This window comes from Apis mellifera, linkage group LG15 (genome assembly GCF_003254395.2).
Source record: "Apis mellifera strain DH4 linkage group LG15, Amel_HAv3.1, whole genome shotgun sequence".
In the NCBI taxonomy this organism is placed as follows: Eukaryota; Metazoa; Arthropoda; class Insecta; order Hymenoptera; family Apidae; genus Apis; species Apis mellifera.
Genome location: NC_037652.1, coordinates 965,984 through 990,423, shown reverse-complemented (window position 1 = coordinate 990,423; position 24,440 = coordinate 965,984). Strand labels below are relative to the sequence as shown.

The 24,440-nt window shown below is 20.6% G+C and overlaps 1 protein-coding gene across 6 annotated transcripts in view; it reads left to right on the top strand.

Annotated features, from left to right (window-relative positions):
- Nucleotides 1-24,440, top strand: part of Mad (MAX dimerization protein) — a 409,447-nt gene that overhangs the window by 370,044 nt on the left and 14,963 nt on the right.

The window sequence follows — 24,440 nt, the reverse complement described above, 5'->3', positions numbered from 1 at the left end:
TACAAAACATTTTTATATATGAAATGATCAATTTTACAAATGTAAAATCATTCAGAATAATGAATAAATATATACTAAATAATATTTTTAGTAATATTTTTAATATTAATTTAAACTATTATTATATTATTATAACTGAATACAATTTCAAGAATATTTTAATAACAAAATTTTATTATAAAAAGATAAATTATATATTAAAATATGAAACTGTTTTTGCATTGGATTTAATTTTTTTCTTATACAGAAAAATTCAAATTCAACATAAAAATTTAAAATGGATTAATTCAATAAAGCTTTCCAAAAAATTATATTTAAAATCTACAAACATAAAAAATAAACTAAGGAATTATTAATACAATTAATTAAAAATTTTAATTGTAATCTTGCATTGAATTAATATATACAAAATTTATTGAATTTTAAATAATATTATTTTCAATAAAGCGAAATGTTAAAAATTAATATAAAAATATTAAGAATTAATCATTTCATTTGCAACAATCAATAAAAAATTGTATTTTGTATTGATTTTTTAGTAAGAAAATATTTAAGAATTTATAATCCTTTAAAAATTCTTACTTTTATTCATGTTTTATATTTAAGAAAAAAAATTAAATCTGTACTAAATTATTTTTTAATATTTAATGGCAACATGTCAAGAACAATCAACAAAGAAAATAATAAAATATTAAAATATTAATTAAAAACAGGATATTAATATATGGGACACTTTTTATGATCAATTCTACTTCTCAAGTCAAAACAACATAAAAATAAAAGTTGATAAAAAAAAGTTAATTGATTGAAGTTTATTTATTAAGTTATAAATAATCGAAATTTATATTAGATAAAAAATAATTATGTAAAATAATTATGTAATAAAGATAGAATTATTCCATTCTATCTCCGTTTTATTTAATATAAACTTCAATAATTTATAATCTAAAAAATAAATTTCAATTACATTTTTCCTAATAATTTTTATATTTGTTGCATCTCACAAATATATTAATCTATATAATCTTTTCAAAATACTAAAATAAGAAATATATACACAAAATAAAGAAAGAAATAAAATATTTCTTCATTTATTTCCTAGAATAATGTATCGAAAAATTGTTATCTGGATCGGGAAAAAGGATCGAGAGAATACTAAAGCACTCGAGAGATTGGGAGGATCACCATGTATCTCCGCTGTCCAACAATTAAAGTTGGCGAAACAGCCGATTAATTACGGCGAAACGGAGTCTCCCCCTCCTCAACCACGGATCACGATTAATTTCACTTTAACGACGTCTTTCAATACCCGTGCCCCTCGTTCTCTATTCCGTTAAGTCTGCGAAATTTCTTTTTTCTTCGTCATTTCTCTCTTACTTTTTTTCGTTGTCTCGAAAAGAAATCGTTTCTCTTCCCCCCTTTTTTTTCTTTTTTCTCTTGGTCTTCGTTTATTTTAATTTTGAAGAAAAAAAGAATTTTGCAAGAATTTTTCTGGAGTTCTTATAATATTGTTTTCGCAATTTCTGTTTGTCGTTTTTGTATTGTTTTCTTGTCATTATTTATTGTGATAATGTTATTAGGAAAATGTAATGTATTTCATTGATGATTTATTAATTATATTTTTATTTTGATTTATTAAAAGAAATTTATTTGATTTATTAAAAGAAATTATAAATTAAAATTGATTGGTTAAATTAGATAAAGAAAGAATACTAGATTTTTCATTTTGTTCTGGTTATTTGTTAAATTTTCAAAAATATTTTGATAATTTTTTGATTTTTTTTAATTTAATTTATTAAAAAATAATATATAAATAATTGATTTAGTGATAGATATAATTATTATTTCTTATGTGCTTAATATTATAATGTATAATTTCATATAAAATATACATTTTAATAAATAAATTTTTTTTTCTTGTAACAAATTTTAATACATTGTATCTTCTCTTGAAAACATTGTAAAATATGTTTATTATAAATATTTGATAAAAAAAGAATTTTTCATTATTTATAAAAAAATCTTAATCGTAAAAGAATTAGAAATAAAAAATTATTAATTTAAATTAAAATATGTTATTGCGTTAATCACTATTAAATAAAGTTCTCATTTTTTAATAAAACTATATATTATATTTTTTGATTTTGATACCAGAATTTTTTTTCAAATTCAGATATAAAATATTATTTTATCCATTTTAAAATTAAGAAAAGCTAAAAATTAAATCACTTCGAATTTTGTAATTTTACCAATTTCTATTTTAACAAATTTTTAATACATGTCAAATCAAGTTTCTTTTTTTTTTTCCTTCTAATATAAAAGATTCTATAAATTCATATATCTTTGTTATATTGAGATATTTTTTGCAATCCAATCTAATAATTTTGGACATTTTATATAGATAAAATTAACAATATACCAGAAAAAATTGTTTTTTCAAAAAAATTATTATCTTATGAAAAATATAAACAAATCAGAGAACATTCATTTTATTCAAGCTAAATATAAAATTAGATAAGAATATTTAAAGTACCAGTATCATCGAAAGATTAGCTATAATGTATATAATAACATTCTATGTATCATGTATACAATATCACAATTCTTTGTATTCATTTACCGTAACGTGTATCTTCATGTTATCGTAAAATTGGAGTGATAAATTTGAATTAAAATAATTAAAATATTTTGGTAACAAGTTCTTACAATTAATTGAAATATCTATCTAAGATTTAAAAAAAAAAATTAAAATTTCATCACTATCATCTTTATAGTTTATATCATCTTTGCTAGGATTGAAGATTAGATAGATTAGATAGATTAATTTTACTTTAAAAATAAAAATCCAAGATAGAATATCAAATTTAAAAATTTAGAACTTTAAAACATTTTTTATCATTTTTTACTATTTAATTTTTAAGATATTTATAAAAATGTGTTTGTAATAGATATTTAAATAATTTAAATGATTTTTAGATTTATAACTATATATTTGACAGTTCCCATCCTATTTGAATGCTATCAATAACTTTTTTTCATTAAAAATTAGTGTTAATTTTGAATTATAATCTAAAATAATTTTTTTGCATCATATATTTGTGATAAAATAATAATAGTGTTATTAATAATAATAAATATCATCAAGATATAAATCGACATTATATTTATAAATAACCAAGATATCTATTCTATATTTTAATTAGATTATTAATCCAGAACAAAATGATAATACATCTTTTTATATACAAATTTGATTTAAATTTGATCTGTTTATGAAAAATAACTGGAATAAAATGATAACAAGTTCAAAACTATTAAGAAGATATTGTTATTTAATAATTTTTTAAATTTAGAACTTTTTTAAATTTAGAAATTTTTTATATTTTCATATTTTTATGTATTAGTCCAAATTGAAAAATTGATCTTTAAATAATTTAGAAGCTAAATAAATATAAAATATTAATTTTTATTATAAAATATTCCGAAAAAATTTTTTTTTCGATATTTTTATCAATGGCATTTTATAATATTATACTTTTTCTAAAGTCGAATTGATTTATCATCATTTTTGATATCAATACTAATTTATTGTTTATATTATAAGAAAATACTATTTTTAATAATTTTAAAAAACAATAATAATAATAATAATGATTTTAATTTTAATTTTTTCATTATCCAAAAATATATAATAATGAAAATAGATTAATTCTTATATTGTTATATTAAAATATAAAAAATATTTTAGGATAATAGATAATTCATCATGTAATTTTAATTTACAATAATAATTTAAAAATAAAATTTCCATATTTTAAAGAAAAATTTAATTTATCAAATATTTATATTAAATAAATTTTTTATAAATAATTCCATTTTTCAAATTTTATAAAATTAAGATTTAATATAATAAAGAAAGTTAAAAAAAAAATTTCTTTATCAAAATAATATGAAAATTTAATTTATCATAATGCTCTAAATATTTTTATTTTCTTAAATTTTATACAACTTTCAACTGCAAAAAAAATGTTAAACAAATAATCAAAAGTATTTTTATCCTCAACAAAGAAACAAATTTATAAATTAATAATAATTATTAATAACAAATTTATATTTAAAATTAATAATTATGCAATGACTTATGAATATATTAATATGAGAAGTGTATGTATAAATAAATTTCTTATTAAGTATGTCAAAAAGGAACATGACATTAATTATCACACAATTGGCATTAAACTTTGATACGTCTAATAGAGTAATTAATCTCTAGTTAACTAAAGATCAATATCAGAATACCTCAAAAACGGGAAATAACGAAGCAAGATAGAACTGCGGAGATTTGTAACACATTACCCCGATATCTATCTATACGAGTGGCTTTCGTTCGTTCCAATGACATTTCTCTCTCTCTCTCTCTCTCTCTCTCTCTCTCTCTCTCTCTCTCTCTCTCTCTCTCGCAATACCTCCTGGCAAATGGGTAAAAATCCACGGAATAAATGTCAGAATGTAAACGTATCCACCATAGCTGGCGATCTCCCAAGCTATAAATTAGTCAAAATGGGAAGAGTTAATACGTGTTTGGACTGCCGGGTATGTGTGCTATCTCTTCTATAAACCGTGGGAAGTGCTTTTTCCGATCGTTTGCGTTGATTTAAACGCGCCTGGAGGAAAATCAAGATACGTGGGAGAGGTACAACGTCCCTGCAACCGTGTCTGAAAAGTTTCGCGAAAGGCAACCCGGTGTAAAAATTTACTTACTTTGAAATCTATATTTCGTAGACGGATTGAGAAATTTCCCGCCATTACGATGTTTCATAACCGACGTTACTCTCCTTTTCTTTTCTTTCTTTCTTTTTTTTTTCCTTGTTTTATTCGGATCGATGGTGTGTTTTATGAGGAAACGGTCGAGAAACGTTGCTGGAAAATTTTGACTAATGTTTTGGATACGTCGTTTCCGGTAAATTGAACGCGTTAGAATGATGGAGGAGTGTTCGAGATTAGAGAATTTTCCATGATATAATACATTATAATATATTGGTATTATTAATGATATATTGATTGAAAGTTAAGTAAAGAATCTTAGAACATCTAATAAAATTTTTCGAAATACTTTTATTTCTATGCTGCTGATAAATATAATTTGAAACTATTTTAATATATTTGATATTTAAAAAACGAAGTTATATTGAATATAACTTTAGAAGAAATTAGAGATACTTTTAAAAGAATTTTGAATGAAAAAGTATATTTAAAATATAACTTAATCTAACTTAAAAATTATAATTGAATAAAATTTTGTAATAAATTGCAAAGTATAGGAAAACTCTAAATTATAAAATATTCAGAATTTAGCGCTATTATTTAGTTGTAAAAAAATTCTTAAGAAAAATTATATTTAAAATTTGAGAAAATAGTAAAACTTATGGAATTGATTTCATTAGAAAAAAATTTCTTATTGAAAAAAAATTGCTCTATATATAATATAATATATATTCATTATATATTCCATATAAACTTATATTAAAATCAAACTTTTTAAGATTTAGTAAATTTTTTTGTAAAACATTATATGAAAACTTTGTCTCTCTCTGTAAATACTATATTAAAAATTAATAATTTATTTATTAAGATAGATCAAAATTAAATTAAATAAATTTTATAGAATTCATTATTCTCACAATTGATTTATTTTTATATTAGAAATTATCGAAAGTGCCATCATTGTTATAATATTTTATATATATATATATATATATATATTGCAAAGTTGTGCTTTAGTAACTTTACTTATACATATATTATGTGATATTGACTTTTATGCATTTACTTTTTAGATTAAAATATTATTAATATTTTGTTTGACTTTGCAATAATTCAATTTTCATGTTATTTTTTTATATAAAATAATTTAAAATGAAACAAACTTTGCTAATATGTTATACTATAAAATAATTTTGAACAAAAAATATTAGACTATGGATTGATTTTTGAAATAATGATGATCTCTCATTCTTTTTAAGATATGAAAAATAAAGTTAATATCATATTTAAACTATTTGATTTTCAATAATTATTTATCTTAAATTATGTTTTGTATTGATTTATAATAACCAAATGATCATCTCGTGTTTCTACGTACAAATTCATATGTTTCCATTGATCATATCCATTGAATTAAGATTATTGTTAATGCTTAACTTCTGTGATATTTGCCATCTATTGTACATATGATATATTGTATAATATATTGTATTTATATGCATTTAATATATTGTACATATATCAAAGATCGATTTAAATATTCAATTTTATGTAATTTCATATAATAAAATTTAAAATATATTCAGTATTTATATGTCAATTTTCACAAAAAATAAAAATCAATATAAATCAATGTAAAATTGATTTTTAAATGTAATTTTTAATAATATATTTTTAAATAAATAATTATCATGAAAAATCATAGAAGAGTTAACTAGCTTGAATAGTTATTACATGTATTAATAGCTATTATTACATTATTTATAAAACTTAAGAAATTTTTATTCTCCGAGTTCTATCCAATAGAAATAAAAATTCTCTGCTTTTTCTCTCTTTGTCATTTCAAGTTTATGTTTGTTTCTTTATCGTTTGTCAACTATCGATTCTCGGCGTCATCTACTCTCAAAATATTAAAATTGCAAAGTTAGCTATCCAATTAGCTATGTTGCATCCACTTGAGAACAATCTAAAATATTCTCGCTCTCAAACAATTACTCTCAACATAGTGATGAGAACGATAATTTTATTCTCAAGTGGATCTTTAAGATATTTATAATGGATGTTCGAACAATGAAAATTCTATTGCATTATCAACGCGCAATCAAAAGAAAAATATTTCACGCTGCACCGACGACGCCATATCATTGATATAATGATGTTTTTCTTGGTAGAACGCTCGACGAGGTCTCGAGTTGAAAATATTTTTAACGAACCACCGACTGGGATTATTTTCGGTCGCCGACACACTTTCCTCTCTAAAGAGAGAGAGAGAAAAGAGAAGATAGAAAGAAAGAGAGTAAAGCACTCTCGCTTTTTCCCATCATCCTCCACTGCTATCCGCCTCCATTTAATCGTAGCCACGACTTGGCCAAACAAATACTTCTCGTTGCGTCATGATGTAAGGAGTGCCTTCGGCTTGTTTACAATTATTTTTGTCGTCGATGCGTTTCCCGCACGAGATCGAACAGTACGTTAAAGATAGACATTAGACATTGATTTGGGACATAGTGATGATGAGATTACTAAAACGCAAATCTCGCATTTTCGTTTCGTTCGATAAATAAGAGAGGTCGAGCATAATTTGATATTCTTTGTTGAAATAAAAATAATAATTATTTCGAATATTATAAGAAATATTTTTATTTCGTTAAAATAAATAAAATAAGTAATATCGATAAAAAATTTCAAATAAAACGAAAAATATATTCATTTGAAATAATGGTCCAAATGAATTTTAAAATCATATTTAGAGAAATAAATTATTTTAATGATTTATTTATAAATTTTTGATTATAAATATTTGATTTTTTTCTATAATAATAGAAAATAATACATAACAAGTAATAAAATTCTCGTATAAAACATAAATTAAAATGATGAAAAAAGTATTAAAATTACTTATGTTAAATGTAAATGAAAGAAGAGTTTTAAGGAATAGAAATTCTATTTATTATCTTTCTGAATGAAATCAAATAACAAATAAAATAACAGATATTAAAAATTTGTATTGATAATATTCAAATTACATTATTTAAGATAAAAAAAAAATAATAATAAAAAGTAAAATAAAAACTTTATACGAATAAGAATTTATTTTGATAATACTCAATTTTGGTGTCAAGGAGAGTCATTATCGACGAGTACTATGGGTGGGATAAAAGTTATCTGAATGCTGGTTATTAAGATAAATTAACTTTGTTTTAAAGAATAAAATCGCAAATAAGTTTTCATTATTATTTAATATTTTTTGTTTTGATTTATATCATTTTCTATTGGAATTTTTAATTCGAATATTTAAAAATTGCTTAGGTCATAGACACTCTGTTATTAAATATTTAATTATACTATAATAATATTAATAAGTAATAAATAATATTAGTGAGTTATAAATTAATTAGATTCACTTTTGAAGGAAATTAAATTAAATTAAATTTAAAATATTAATTCTAATTAGAATTACACATTCAATAAGTATTAAGTAATATTAATTAATTAATCGTTCTTTCATTCTGGATTATTAAATCAAGAATAGTGACGCTGAATTATATATAGATAAATAGAAATTTAATAAAGAAATAATAAAATAAATGAAATTTATAAAATATTTTATAGCATTATATATATTATTTTATAAAATAAAATAAAATAAAATAAATTGAAATTTCACTAATTTTCAATATTTTCTAATTATATACAAGATCTTTTATAATTTAAATACAAATGAGAAGAGATTTCATAGATTTAAACAAGGCAAAAATTAAAAATTAAAAATTAAAAAATTAAAATTTTTAATTGAATTAAACATAAAAAAATATTTAAACATTTTAGTTACATAATAATCAAAATCTTTTAATAAATTTATATCAATATTATATATAAATTTAACAATTATCTATATAAATACTATTACATGTAATATAATATTTCTTCTTATGATAAGCATAATTTATATGAATTTATATAAATTATATAAATATATTAATAATTACATTAATTATTTAAAATTAATTGTACATTGTACATTATACATTGTAAATTTTACAATGAAAAATTTAAATTCTACAATATATGATGTTAGAATATACTCTTCTTTTATTTCTTAACAATATACCCTCAGATTCTAAAATGTAATTTTGCAGCAACGAAGTTCTCACTCTTTAAACGAATAGAACACTTTGACTGATATTCACTCGAAATTAAAATATCCACTCGCTTCTGTCCCATTTTCGTTTTTTTCTGTCGAGCATCGTTGAAAAATATCCCTTAATCTGTTCACGAGAAGAATTTCTTGCGTTTTCTAGAAACGAGAATGTATCGTTTAAACCGTCACGGTGAAAACGCAAAAAGGAGCCATGTTTTCGTGAGAAGAACGCCTTTTAGCCAAGCTGCGGATTGCGGCGACCATTGGCAAAAAGCTCGCCGAGGAAAGCCGCAGTCGTAATGGCATTATCGCGGTCGTGTAAATCAGCAATTTATAAGTAGAATCGCGGTCGAGTCTAAAAACCGGTATCTCGACTTTGTGCAAGTTGTGTGAAACGGCTCGACTTGCGGTGAATTTGTATCTAAAGAAATTTCTTATAAGATCATAGATTAAAGGAAATTGAATGCAATTTTTAAATACACATGGGGAAAGGCAAATGTTTTTTTATTATGTTATGAAGAAATTCTAATCCAAAAATTATAATTATAATTTTAATGAAAATTTATATGTATGTAGACATTTACAATGGATTACATATATATAGAGAAATTTTTTCGTCTATAGAAAATATTTATAAGAATTATCAAAATGAATTATCAAAATTTTGGTATTTTTTCAAGGTAATTGAAATTTGAAAAATTTCACTTGAAAATTTTTTCACGATAATAATAAATTTTGAATATTTTATAATTTAAAAAACATTTTTTTTTATTTTATTTTATCTGTTATTTTATTTATTATTATTTTATTTAATGCATTGAAAATTTGAATATTGATTTTATGTTTTTATGTATAACATGTATAAGTATAATATATATCATATTATATATTATATTTATAAATTTTCATTAAAAATAAAGAATTTGTTTAAAAAATTAAAAAACTAAAAAATAAAAAATTCTTTTAATTGAAAATTTATAAATATATAGAAGAAGTTATATAGAACAATTTTTTTATCAATAATTTTGATTTGAATAAAATGGAACATACATATCAGTTTTGAAATTTTTAGATAAAGTTTTTTTAATTTAAAGATGTTAAATTAAAAAAATGATCATTAAAATAATTTTTTGTAGAATAAAATAATGAAATTTATTCAATATTGTTATGATATAGAATTAGATTTCAGAATTTTTTTTTTTATTTCAAATAGTTCGTATTAAATACTTCTAACTCAAAAAGATATCGCGATAAGAGTTGCTTCAAATTCACACTGAGGATGACAGGCACGTCAATAACAACCCGAACAACCAATTTGGTTCAACGAGCACTCGAACGTTGCAGAAGTTCTATCCAGGGTTATCTTCGCAATTAACCCAGAATAAAATTTGACTCGACTTGTAAATACAAAATTACGATACTTTTAAATACGAAGTGAAATTTAATAAATTATTATTATTTAATAAATTAATTAGATACCTCTAAATAGAAAATTATTTATTATTTAAAAAATTGATTTTTTCTTGAATTTTAATTCTTCTTAATAGCTATTTATTAAATTTTTATCAAAATTCCTTATTACATTAAGAATATTCAAAGCAGTTAAACTAAAAATTAAAAAATTATTAATACATTTTATAAATTACATATTTTTTAATTTTTTATTAAAGTTTTATAATCTGATGAATTACATAAAAAACACTAAAATTCAAAAATTTTATGAATATTTTGTTGTAAATATTTTTAAAATTTTATAGTTTTACAAATATATTGTTAAATTCACTATTTTTAAATTATGTATCAATAAAATAATTTGAATAAAAAAATAATATTATATTCTATTAAAACTCTTATAATTATCTCTCGCAATAATATATTCAAATTCCAATCAAATTCCTATATTTTATACATTTACTTATAAATATGTATAAGTAAATATGTTACTTATAAATATATATAATATTTTAAACATTTAAAAAATTTTTTTAGTAATTTCTAATTTTCACTCCGACTATTTCTGTAGCATAATATAATGTATAAAGAAAGGAAGAAGAAATCTAATATTATAGTTATATTTAGTTATTTATAATAATAAAAATAATCTCACAAAAATAATATATTGTAACAAATAATAAATTCCAACCAAATTATATTATAACATTTTAATTATCCAAAAACTTTCCTATCTTTCCTTTTCTATATTATATCGCTATTTTTGGAATATATTCAATAAATAGAATAAAATAGAATAAAAAATCTTGTATCAAATTCAATTATCAATGAACTTCATAATTATAACATATTACAAATTTCGATCAAATTTTCTATCATACTTTTCAAAAATGATCAAAAAACTTTTCTAGTAATTTTTCTATTCCGACAATATCAACAATAAAAATAATCTCACAAAAATGTCAAATTCCAATAAAAATTTCTTATAACATTTTAATTTTAAAAATTTTTTTTAGTAACCTTTTCATTTCTCTAACCTATATATCTTTTATACCTTTTCATTTCCTCATAATTTTCACAATACATTTAACTACAAACTATTCTATAATCATAATCCACATCGTACATCCCATAATAACAATAAATTTTCCCGAGTTGTCCTTTAAGAAATTGACAAATTACTTCAGAAAGATGATTGGTGGTCGATGTCAAGTCGCCTTTCCCTCGAGATCTAATGATTTTGTGAGTTCTAAGAGGTAGAAGAACGAAGGAAGACGGAATGGAAAGCCACGTGTGCAAGAACGTGGAGGCATCAACCGGCAGCTTGTTTCGTCGACAAAACACTTCTTATTGGTACCAGCAGGCATTGTGCTCACGGTTATACGTTACGCTAAGGAGGCGAAACAGCCAACGAAATATACTCTTATTTCGTTCACCGACTGGCATAACCATAAAGCCTGCACGGTGATAAAATCTTTCTGATAATTTATACGAACGGGATAACGTGACCGAATGCAACGATAAATGTATATGTACAATGGTTCACAAAAATATTCGAATTCACTGTAAATAAAATTGTTAACAATAAAAATGTGCATTTGAAAAGTTGATTCCGAAAGTACTTAGTTGTTAAAAGATATGAATATCAAGATCATGTTTCACAAAACTAGACCCAATCATGACAGATATTTATAAAATATAAAATAAATTTTCATAAGACAAAATTTCGATTAAGTCACTCGAAATTATTTATTTTCGTGCCTTAAAATTATATTTTTATTTCTTAAGAATTGTTATTATTAGTTAGTTAATTAAGTTAGTTTAACATAATTTTAATATAATTTTAATTTCCATTGTTTTTTTTATTTGTCAGATTATAGTAAAGATATGAGATAGAAAACTTTAAATATAAAAAATATTGCAAATTTTAATATATTATTATTTTGTTATAAAAAAATATTCTCAGACAAAAGTATATTCAAAATTAACAATATTAACAATATTCAAAATAAAAACACTTTCAGAATAGATTCAGAATAGATTTTACTCTTCAAAAATTTTTTGAAAAAATATTTATTTACATAATTATAATCCATTATATATTGTTATTGCTATACATAAACGTATTTTTATAAAAATAAAAATTTTCGAATCAATTTCTCTATAAAAAAATGTTCAAATATTTTTGTAAATTACTGTATATGTGAAACTAAACATAAGCGTAGCCATCATGAACATTTTTTTTCTCCTCATTCTATCTTTCTATTTGTTTTTATATGTATTTCTCTCTTTACCTTAACCAATTCTTCCTTCGTCTTGCTTATTCTTCTCCTTTGTATTTTTTCATTCTTCTCTTTAGCTCTTTTTTTGTCACGTTCTATTGGGTTCCTCCCTTATATAAGTGCATAATAAGTTTCTCTCGGTTCGTTCGATACCTCTTCTCTAATTTTTCCATTTCGATCCTAAACTTTTTCTTTTATTTTTTTCCAGTGGTTCTTTAAATTTTTCTCTCTCTTTCAATTCTGTTAATATATTTTCTGTTTTCTTTTATCTCGTTTCTTTATATTCTTCATCATATAAATTCTTTTGATTGTATTGACTCGTAGATAACACATATGTTGCTCGAAGTTATCCGGATAAATTATCATTATTATTAATTATTTTTTAATCACAAAATTGGGAAATTGAATTGTTGCATTTTTTATCTGTTTTTAGTTGTTATAAATAAAGATCTTAATAAGATTTTCAATATTTTTCAATATTTCAATAGTCTTGAAAATAATATTTAGTTTATATTTAGCAATTAATATTAATATTGAAAATAATATTTAATTCAGTTCAAATTTAATTTAATAAATTCGATATATTTTGTTCATTAAAAAACAAAATCAAAATCATTATTATTATTATAATTGACCGTTAGTGATCTCTAAAATGAATTAACTTTTTAATTTTTATTTATGAGATTCATCTAAATTATCTTGCGCAATAATTTAATCATTTTAGTTAGCCAACAAATTATAATTTCTAAATTATATTATCGGATAAAAATTTGTTTTATTATAAAACATTTGATTATTTATTTTATATTATATAAAATTATTTAAAAAAGTTTATAATTTGTAATTTACAACTTGTTAATATTATTAGGTAGATTATTATATAAAAGAACTTGTAAAAATGCATTCATAAAATCTTATTATTGTTTTTTGAAAAAAATTCATGAATATTATTATATATACTAATAATTTATAATTCACAAATTCTTTAATATTATTATCTATGATTTTATCTAATAATAATAAAGAAATAATTTGTATAGATTAATCATAATTTATTCATATAAACAATTTGAACATTTAAAGAATCATATGATTAATTTCATAGTTAATTCATAGTTTTTTCTTTATATAAATTCGAATTTTAAGGTTACGTATTACATATTTTCAATTATCTGAATTATGAATTAAATAAGAGGAAAAAATAAATTAAAGGAAATTTTATGTTTTTAAGAATCAAATTTTTTTTTTTTTAATTGACACGAAAAATATCTAATGAAATACATTATATATTATACATTAAGAAATAATGGAATGAACAAACGAAAATGATATAATAAAGTCAAAAGTGCTACACAATCTATGCCTATTTCACCAAGTTCCTCAATTTATTCATATGAGCAATATTAAATTTATATTTGAAATATCATTTTATTAATCTATTATATTATTTTTTTTATCTCATTAATTTTATATAATTCTAATTAAACAGATTCATATTATGAAGTTGAATTATATATTGTTTGAAAATTTTCTTCCTCGATACACTATTATAGTATTATATTATTCTTATTTTTTTTAATGATTTTTTATTTTCTCTCCAACTCATCATTTTATCTTCCTACATCCATTCCATATACATAACACATCAAGTATAATACACATATACATACATACAACGCGTAGGTAGTTATATTTTATCGAGAGAACGGCTCGATGGCGTTCAAACGATGACGTACATCGCCTTAAGGGCCGTTCATTGTGACACTGATCGCCAAGTTCAATATCGACTATTTCCATGTAAACGCGCATGCGCGCAATGAGATCAAGAATCGCTTTGGGCACAATTATAATATATATACAGAATGGTTTTGAAATTGTAATAAAATTGATTTAAAAATAAGTCGAAAATATAAAATTAAATTTTTTCAAGCTTTTGAAAAAACTCATGAATTTATGAGAAAATCAAGTTTGAAAATTTATTGAATATATTTGAATATATATAATTATATTTCGACACAATTTATTTTGTTCAGATATTAAATAGTCTAATACTAGAAAATATATACTGTTAAGATCAACAATGTCTATTAATTAATTAAGAAATAGATGATATTAATTAATTAAGAAATAGAAATAAATGAAAAAGTTAAAATTGTTTCCATTATAATTATAATTTATATAGTAATAATATACATATGCATACAATATGTCTCCAAATCATGATAAATCTAAAAAAGAGATGATTCTTGGTTTGAAAAATGAATCAAATTTTTTTATATAGAACTCTATTTTCGAAAATTTCTATCTAATTTTATCATATCAAAATATATTAACATTTCATTCAAAATTTTATAGACTTTAAGAATCAACCATTTTTAACAAGAAATGTTAATTAATTGGAAAACAAATAAGAAAATTCATAGAATATATGATTAAGATAACCAATATGTACCAAGTGTCTTTAAAATCTTTATTGAATCAAAAATTTTCAGAGATATTCTACATCAAGAATATTTCTCTATTTCAACATATTATGCACTCGAGTTCCTCACTATCATCGTGATCATGCATCGCGACATGTATCAATATGCATGTGTATGCGTTTCTATAATATTAATTACGCAATTATGTACGAACTTAATCTCCATATCACGTAATCCATACAGGAGATGCTGTTAATTATGTTACAGGTAATTTATGCGAGACAGTAGACATCTTAAAATATACCGATGCGACATCGTAAAGAGTACCGGTTTAGTACGCTTACAGCTCGAGCCGTAAAACGTTTCACTGCTCTGGAAAATGAGCATTGGTAATTAGGTTGTTGGTTAGGGCTCGTGGTAAGTTACGTTTTTTCCAGATGGAAATGTATTGCGAAGCGTGAATGGAGGATATTGTCTCGCGTTGATATCAAGAATCATCAAGGATCATCAAGAATCGTTACTTAAATAAGTTTTTTATGGGAGTTTTAATGGAAATATTAATATGAAATTTTGTTCAATTAAATTATTTTTATTGAAAAGAAATTATTAAATATTTATAATTATTAAATAGAAATTAATTTATTAAATATTTTAATACGATTTTTGTGATTTTTACATATGGTATGTGAATTTTATTAGACATGAAAAATTCAAATTTCAAAATCTTTAAAATTTAAAAAAGTCTTGTTTTTTCGAAACTTTTTATTATTTTTGTAATTTAAAACTCTCGAAATTCAGAATGTTTATTTTTTCTTTTTTTTTTAATTATTTTGTCAAAATTTAAAATTTAGTAAATTTTGATTTCTGTAATTTTTTAAACTAGACTTGTAATCATCTAAGTAATAATAATCATTTAGCTTGCAGAAAGTTTATGAATTTTCGGATTTAAATTTGACGAATTTAAATATTAAATTTTGATTCATCTCTAAATTTTATAAATTAAAATTTTTTGAATTAATAAATAATTAGTATAAAATTTCAAAAAAGAAATTGGAAATTATTGTGAACTAATATTAAAAATAATACATAAATATCATTCTTAATATAATTTTTTTACTAGTGAAAAAATTTATAATCAATTAATAAAAATATAAATGTTATAAAGAAAAGAAAAATTTAATATTGCTTTAAAGAGATGTTATAATAAAAGAAAAATTATAATAAAAAAATATCATAAAAATATAATAATTATAAACAAATAATTTTATTATATATATTTTTTTTATTTTTTATAAAATTATGAGATCAAAGTATGAATAACATAACAAAAAAATATATATTTAAATCTTTGGAGTTTTTTTTCATGATCACATAATTGTTCATTTAAAAAAAAATTTTTTATACATATGATCTAATAGTATTAAAATAATATATTAAAATCTAAAAATGACTTATCATATCTTTTTTGCGATCTAAAAATATTTATTATAATTTTGTTTTAATTTTCTTATCATATTCGCATTGCATGACTCAACCTTATTTTTCGAATTAACATAACACATAATTTTTTTCATTTGTAATTTGACTGAAATCAGATTTCAGATTTTTTTATTCGCTTGTTCTATTTTCTATTCACATTTCATTTTAATTTACTTTTCATTTGATTCGCAAGTAAGATACATAATTAAAGTAACTTTTCACAAACATAATGAAAAGTATACATATATTAAAATAACAGGTTAGAGGTCTTGCACTATTTTAATCCGTTTCTGTGCACGCATAGACGATATGAGAATAATATCTTATTTCACGAACATGGAACTCGTCGACATTTAACTTTTTCTTAATCAGATTCATTATGAGAAAAATTTTTCTGATGATACAATGAAATATATAATTTTATAACAAAAAATTGAAAATTCACGAAAATTAATCTTTAATCATTTTTCTTAAGTTAATTTTAAAAAAATTATTATTTGTTGTTAATTAGTAATTATTAAAAAATAGTAATTAGTAATTAATAATTATAGAAATATATTTTTTTCTGATGTGTCTAAAGAATATAAATATATCATATATGTGATAAATGTATTTATATAATAGTAATATGATAATATTTAATTATATCATATTATATAGAATTAGTCATCTAATATAATATATATATATATATATATATATATATATATATATATATATATATATATATATATTATATTAGATGTTTTACTATAAACGTTTATAAAGATCTTTATAATTCTTGAAAAAAAATAAAATTAAAATATCATATAATACAAGAAATACACAAAAAGTTAGAAATATTATATCAAAAATATAAAAAAGTTGAAAAACATAATAATAAAAACAAAACAAAGTAAAATGCATAATATTAAATTTATTTGTTGATATATTTATTGCATATTTCATTTATTGTTGATATATTTTCTATATACTTTATTATAATAGTAAATTATATCATAAAGTTAGATTCTTTTATTTTATAAATATATGATATATACGACTTGTAGAAGATATTAAACAAAATTACAATGAAATGAAAATATTTATAATACATATGTCTATAATATTTACAACAATTTCATATTTTGTTAATTTAATATTATGATAGTTGATTTATAATACTAATATTATGTAATTAATAATTACTATCCTAATAGTTATATATTTATTTATTAATCTATTAATTTTTTTTAATAATCTATTAATTTTACTTTTTCTTAAATATTCAAATTTTTATCTTTTTTTAAAATAATAATATAGTTAAATTATACTTAAACTTAGTTAATAGTATCAATAAAAAATTTTATGCGCTTTTCTAAATTACATTATTTTTTTAATGTAGCATTCGAAATTTACAGAAAATCTTGGGACATTCTGTATATTAAATAATTTCTACATATATCAATTTAATTAATTAATAATATTGTTTCAAATGTTAACATCAAAACCCTAATCAATTCGTGCATTCTCCAAAAGCAATTTCAAGTTATATATTTATATACAATATTTCTTCTTCCAATAGTATCTAATATTCTCGGTGACGATTTACACAGTATACTTGCATAATCTAACATACGATATACGAAAAACGATAAAAAGTTTCGCATGTTGCACGCTCACGTCGTAGAATTCGGTAAACGACTTCGATGCACGAGAAAGAAGGAGGAAAAGAGAGAAAGAGAGGTCAAGGATCGGTCGATTCGCGTCAAACTAGTTTAACGAGACTTTGATGCGACTCCCACTTGCTCGTCGCGAGTTACGATTCATAAAATTCCCCGTGCCTCGCGTTTCCCGTCCAACGACTGAGGAAAGTTGTTGTTATAGGTCAAGGAGACGAGCTATAAAAGATCGACGGATTTTTTAGGACAAAAATCGCCCTCTTGCTTGTGTAGACCCGTTATCCCTGGCAGTCCCTTATTTCGAACAGGGAGAAGAAAGTTACCCGCGAAATGGTTTATGGTTATTGCCGAGGGTATTTTCGGATAACACCATAAGGTGATTCGACGATAAATTGATCATCCCCTTGGAAGAAAGTTTCACGAAATACTGGTTCATGGTGGTTTTTTTTCGAACGTGAAATATGGCAGCTAAAAAGATATCGGGCTAATTCGAGATGAGACAATTGCTGATTTTGTGATTTTGGTTTATGATGCTTCGATGGTGAAACGTTTGTGATGATTTGTAATATGATTTGAATAATTTTCGTTTCTTCATCATTGACTAATATAATAAGATTTTAATAATTTAATAAGATTTTTTGATTTTTAAATCATCTTGAATGTTATATATAATACGATTTTAAAGATTATATCTTTAATGACAATCATCAAATAATTTTGACTTTGATAATTTTTTTTGAATATCAATGAAATGATTTTGATTTTTAATGATCTTAATAAGAACGAATAAATATCTTGAATACTTTATTGATTCAAACAACTTTGAATTTCAATCAGATGAATAATTCTTCTTAATTTTTAATGAATCGTAATAATATAAGTTTTTTTGACATTTGAATGATTTATATATCAAATATAATAACTCCTTTTTCAAATGAATTTCAATATTAATAATATGACTTAATAACTCTTTGTAAAGATCTTTAAATGAACTTCGTAAAATTTTGAAATAATAATGTAAATATGTAATATATATAATAATGTAAATATGTAATATATATAATAATGTAAATATAAATTTTTATTTTTATAATGAATTATTCGTAATTAAGTTTCAAATCTTCATGAACAATTTCGAGATAAATTTGTTTATTTTCTCATTTAAAAAATAATTATTTTGAATAATGATTCGTTTCAATTTCAATATATCATTGTTTATAATTTAAATTTTAAGAAAATTAAATTATAATATAGTTAAAATATTATCAAAAATTAATTTTGATAAGAATTTCATTTGAAATAAGCAAGAATTCGAATGACTCGATAAAGATAAATATAAATAGAATAAAATAAAAAATTAATGCGATTATTTTTTAATTTTTTTTTTAAAAAACTTTAATTTTTTTATACGCATACAAAAGATAATTTTTACAAAATATATTTTTGAAGTATCACAAAGATTCTAAAATTTTAATTTCTTACTTTTTAAGCATATTTTAATTTTATAATTTAAAAATTTTTTAAATTATTAATTATATTAATTATTTTTTTAATTATATCATCAATTATAATATTTCTTTTATAATATATTATAAATTTATTAGTATTTTAAAATAAATATAAAGAATAGTTTTTCAATATAAATTTTTAAATATAAGAAATTAAAAATATGTATAAAATTAATAATAATTTTCTTTAATCTATTCTTTAATATAAATTTAAATTACATTTCATTATCCAATTATTTATCAATTATTTATTAAAAATAAAAATTATATTACTATAAATTATTTAATTGAAAAGAAAATTAATCAAAACAATGAAAATAATAATTTTTAAGTAATTTGCGGCAGATTAACGAATTTTTTAATGAAATTAAAATTTATCATTATAGAAATGAATTTCATTCATTATTAGAAGCCATAAATAGAAAAAAATTTTTCTGGTTTATTTCATTCTATTCTCGTAAACATACCAATTCCAAAGAAAACCTTGCAAATCTTATATTCTATTTCTAACATTTATACAACATATTCATTCTATCTTCCCTCTTAAACTTTTATCATTTTACCTCTATATTTCTTTAATTAAACAAACCTCCTAAGTGTGTCCAGTTCGATTCGAGTCAGAAAACCAAAGAAAATTCTTCCTCTTTCTCCGTCATATTTTTTCTCCATTATGCCAATACAGAGAATGGATAACGTGTGCTAGGATTACATAGAATCAACGAAAATTCGCAAGGGGTGATGCGGCAGGAGATAGAACGCGCGTGCATATCCGATGAGAGGAGCACTTTCACGAAATGGTAAAATACGAAAATTGGCTGGCATTTCGGGAACGGAATTATTGAAGGTACATGTATAGGAAAATCTTGTACTGCTTAGTGATGGGATGAAATCTGTCGCAAGTATATTTAATCGTTTATAGACAAAATAAATTTAAATCTTTTATGAGTATTTTGGAAAAAGAAATGATATTTTCAAGTAAACTCAAATCATCTGAATTAAATGAGTCTATTTTTTTAGAAATAGGCTCATTCAGATACACTGATTTTAAATTTAAAAAAATCAAATGGTTTTTAAAAAATTTGAAAATATTATTTTATTTATAATAATAGTTTTTTATTTGATATAAAAAAAGTATAAGATATAATATTAATATAAGTAATATTAAGATAAAGTATTAATAAATTGAAAAAGAAAAGAAAAACACATACAATACTAATCATTTATGAAATTTTATAAATTTTTAAAAATAAAAAATGTTCTAAGATTTTTGAGTGAACATATAATTTCAATGTGTTTTAATGATTTTATATTTATAAAAATATTTATGAAAATACTTATAAAAATGGAAGAAATAAAATTAAATAAAGTTAAATAATTTTTAAATAAAGTTAAATAAATATTGGTTGACTATGTTAAAAATTTGACTATTTTTTATTCTAAAAATTTTCTATTTATTTAAAATTAATCTTTAACTATCTTTGAAAGTAATTCTATATTGTAATTCTCATGTATAATTTAATTTACACTAACAAATGGCTAAATATCTGTTTTATAAAATAATATTATCTTTCTTTAATTTTTTAGAAATATTATTATATATTTTTGTTTTTAATGATACTATATTATTTTTAAAAATTAAAATATATTTAAACACATTTTATACAATATTTTTTAATTTATTGTAAAAATTCAATAAAATACTTTTTTAACTCTCATAATTTTTTTTTGGTTAATATTATTGCTTATAATTAAAGTAATTAATTTCTATATTATTTAACAATTATCTCCAATAACTATTATTTATACATTGTGTGTTTTATCATTCTTTGATAATATCTTTCTATATTTTTCTATATATTGTAATTGTTTCAAATGGATTTAATACTTACAAATAAATAAATACATAAATAAATAATTATTTTTATATATTTTATTAATATATGATACTTATATATATTTATATATATTTATTCATAATATATTATTTATAATATCGATATAATCGATTCATTTTAACATCAAAGTAGTTATAAGTATTTATAATTTTCAAAACTGGTAAGTACTTATTTTGAGATTCGAAATGTATCTACAAAAACTTGTATGACACGTTATAAAAAATTATAAATCCATTTCAGAAAAATATTAAAAAAATAAATAATTTACATACAATTTAATGTGAAATACAATTATTATTTATAAATCATTCAATTTATATTTTAAAATAGTTATATATTTTAATAAATTAAAAATTATTTAGTAAATAATATCTAATTATATATTTTTAAATAATAATAGTTATTTTAAAAATACTACAAATCTATTCCTTAAAATTTAATGAAATAAAATTTGATAAACTAAGAAATAAAATTTTAGAATTAAAAATAAGTAAATTTATATTATATAATTTATAAAAAATTTAAATTTATGAAAATTATATAATTTAAAAAAAATATAAATATATAAATTTGAAATAATCATGAATCATATTTTATTTGTATTTAATTATTATTATTAATAATATAATAATATAATTATTTAATTGCATATTAATTGCATTAAATTCAAAAGTTTATTTATAATTCATTATTTAAATTGATTATATTTTAATTTTATTCATATATTACGTATCATTTAAATATTATATTAATTGATTCATAATAAATTAACACTAAATAAATAAATAATTGAATTAAACAAGAATACTTTGTTTCTTGTTTTTACTTAGAAATAAAACTTTGTTTAATCTTTTAATCTTAATTTTCATAAAAATTATATATATATATATATATATATATATATATATATAATTATATATTTATAATATATATATATATATAAATTATATATAATAAATAATTCTTATAAATATTACATAATATATAGATAGAATAAATAATAATAGATATTATATTCTTCAATTTTCTTTCATTATTCTTTACAAAATATTATTTAATAATTAGAAACATTAAACAAAATTTCCAAGTAAGATAATTCTCTCTTGCATATCAATTAAAATACAAAAGAAAATCATTTACATAATTACAGGAATTTTTTATGTAATTAAATCAAAGAATTAATAGTAATTAAATATCAATAGTTGCAAAAATTAATAAAAAAATTTCCAATTCATTTTGTAGCATAACTTTCTCTTATATATTCTTTAATTTACATATACTTAAATTCATTAAAAAAATTTATAAAAAAAGTGAATAAATTTAGAATGATTTATTAATATTTTGAAATTAACTAAAATGAAAAATTTTTAAATACTTTGATATAACAAATTGATAAATGAACTTATTATTTTCCTTCTAATAGTATTCGAATAATATTTATACATATAATATTATGACATTATATATTTATAATCTTTTATATTGAATTTAAAATAAATATTTACAAATCATTCTTCAATTTCAATGACTTTTCAATATATTATCAAAATTATCACACTGAATAATATTATAAAAATTTTACTTGACAATCGTTATTTACTAAAAATATATTTTATTATATATTTACTAAAAACAATTTAAGTTAGATTAGATTAGCTTAGGTTCTTTTTTATTAAAAAATTATTAATATGTATATATTATACCAATATAAATTATGAAAATTAAATAAATTTAATAGTAATTAATTTATATTAATTTTAAAATTAATTTTAAAATTCAAATTAAAATTAAATAAAAAAACATTTAATTGTTAGTCAATTTAATCATTTGCATTAAATAATTGCAGATTTGGGTTAATTTTTTTAACTTTCATCAATTATCTGTAGCAATAAATCTGATCAAAATTAATTTACCCTATCTCAATTATTTTTTTTATTAAAGAAATATTTTTGTTAATAATTTTTTAATGAACAATGATTGTTAAATAAAATATTGTTTAATAAAATCTTCACAATATTATTTAAACTAATGACCTTGACTATATTTAAAAAATTATCAAAATCGAAAGATAATAATTTTTTATTAACAATTATCGAATTTGATTCGATATCAGATTTATTTGATTTGATTCAGATTTAATTAAGCTTTTATTGAATTTGATCCCATCACCAGCGCCGGCCAATATTTCCGAAAACGTGTTAGCCCCGTTTGTGTATATCGATTTTGACGGAATTCGCGCGGACATCCCCAAAATCGCGGAAATTGTTGCAGCGCGCTTTTATATTTACGAGCCACAGCTGTCCGATCTCGTCTACAATTTACTACGGCCACGTCCTGCACACCTGCGTTTTTTAAATTATCTAACGACGGTCTGGCTTCCTATTACCGTGTATGACAAGAGCTATTCAATTGTATTCGACGTGAGTGTCTGGAAATTATCCGATCGTTCGAATCGTTAAGTGTCTAATGCTATTGAAAGAATCGAATTGGGAAAGTCTGTTTTTGTGCTTTTGACAGCTCTAATCGCTATTTAATGGTTTGGTCGTTGATTGGTAAGATTGAAGCGATCAATCATTTTCTGTCAAAGCCAATAGTGAAAATGGGAAATATAGCAAACAATTTTTGATACATGGAAATTTATCATTGTATAATATAAATATTGAATTAAAAGATTAATATTAAAAGATAAAAACAGATATAGAAGTAAGAGGAAATTTTCATTATTGAATTAGAATATAGAAATGATGAATTTTGGATTGTATGTTAATTTGTATGATTGTATATTCTGGATTTAATGTTTTGAGTTTTATTTTGGTTTTTAAATTTTGAATTCTG